Here is a 2,178-nt window from a genome sequence, read left to right on the forward strand (position 1 = left end):
ATGGTTGCTGGTGTTATATCCTACAACAGCGTCAGATTGGTAAATTAAACTCTTGACAAAAAATAGATATGTGACAGTTTGCAGAGGTCCTGAAAAGTATTGTTTGTTACTTCAAGGACCTTTGAATTGGCTAGACGTTTGGAGAATTCACGATATTTTGGCTACCGAATTTTGGACGATCAAAATTCAATGATGTTTTTTAGCAGAGGGACATTATTAAAATCCCACAATCATTGATTAGTGGTTATTATTATCGACATACACGAATCATCAATTTTATGATATTTGTGGAGAACAAGTAGCAAACAGGCTTTGAATAATCTAAAGGGAGAGAGAGATGTAAAATTGTCAAGTAAGAGGAGTACTTGTGGAAAACTTGTGGCTTTGTTGACCTGTAGACATGCGAATGTATGGACTTGTGGACATGTGGACGTGTAGACCTATGGACGTGTGGACCTATGGATGTGTGGACAATACACGTTGTAGACCTGTGGACATTTAGACAGTAGACCAAATGCTGCTTTTTAGTAAAGATTAACTGCTGCATTTACCCAAAGCTAAAAATAATGCTAATCTTTACCGTTACCTTATTGTTGAAAATAGGTAGCAAATGCTTAAGACTTAAAGGGACACTTCGTGTTGGATGTCAAAATTAGGCGTGCATCTAATTAGGGTCAAACCTGGACATAAATGGGGCCTATAAACCTGAGGAGATTTGGATGTGTGGCCATGTGGACATGTGGACGTGTGGAATTGTGAGCCTGTGGACGTGTGGGCTTGTGGACCCGAGGAGATTTGGATTTGTGGGCCTGTAGATGTGCACAACTGACCTGTGGACCTGTGGACAGTGGACCTGTAGGCCTGACAAGGTTCGTATGTGTGGACCTGTGGATATGTAGACATGTGGATGCGTGGACGTGTAGCCGGGCATGTGGGCCTTTGGAGTTGTGCAGGTATACTGAGAGGTGGACATGTTGTAGTGTGGGACCTGTGGACATTTGAAGTTAGTGGATGGTAGTGGATGGTTGAGATGAAAACATCATGGATGAATATTAATTCCTCGATTTTGGGTCTACGGAAAACATGATATGTAGGTTGCTTTATCCGAATGTGTAACAATGATGTTGTTAATTATGCAAGTGCACAGAATAATTGGATGACGTAAACTGTGATCTTTTACCTACAGAAGCAACCATGAATTGACAGCTTTTCTCTTTGTTGTCAATGAGCACTAAATCTGGTCTCCTAGAGTCAATTTCATGGTCTGTTTGCACACTGAAGTCCAGCAAAAGAGTTAGTAATCGATGTTCTCTAGTACACTTTCTGTGCTCTTTTTGTACTAATTTCGGGCATGTACTAATTTCGGGCATGAACTTATCAAATGTGAATGAATGTCTCGTATTCTACACTTGGGATCAACATGGGATTTATTAACAGTTACTTTACAATTTGTACGTATTGCTTGATCTTGTACATGAAGCAAATTTAACCATGAGAGCCTCTGTTTCTCTCTTAAGCTTCCCTTCTTCCAGCCAGGTCAATGTTTCCTTGTTTCTCATCTTCATCCCTCTTCAGCCTGTCTAGCAAATGCCTGTACAAAGGCTTTTCTTTCCATTCTTGAATATTTAGTTTAAAGGCGTCAGCTGTTTCTTGATTTCCAACGCCTTCCCTCCTGACAAACGTTTTCCCTCAGTGGACTGGACATAACTTTCAAGCGATAATCTTGCTTAATTGACACAGTCCTTCAAAATGAGGCCCCTTCCTACGAAAGGGAAATGAGCGACGGCGACAGGAAGTGATTTTGCAAAGGAAGTGACGTCACACATTACAGACGTCAAGTCTTAACGTCTGTAATGTGTGACGTCACTGCCAAATAGCTAGCTCTGAGGTCTTGACGGTCAAGACCTCAGAGCTGGCTATTTGGCATCCGTGGTGAAAAACAAAAACGCGAGAAGGTAAGTTCATTTTGGCTACAATAACTCTATTTTATTGGTCGATTTTTATTGTTTTCCTGCTAATGCTGGACAATCAACTTTTTATTTCCTATTATTTATGAAAGAAACTCTTCTTTGTCTCGGTTCTACCGGCTGATGAACAACAGCTCTGCAGCCACTGAGACTCAGTCTTGCCAATAAATCTAGGTAGAGTAAGTCTCTTTTGAAAAATATTTGTTTTACT

This window comes from Montipora capricornis, chromosome 12 (genome assembly GCF_036669925.1).
Source record: "Montipora capricornis isolate CH-2021 chromosome 12, ASM3666992v2, whole genome shotgun sequence".
In the NCBI taxonomy this organism is placed as follows: Eukaryota; Metazoa; Cnidaria; class Anthozoa; order Scleractinia; family Acroporidae; genus Montipora; species Montipora capricornis.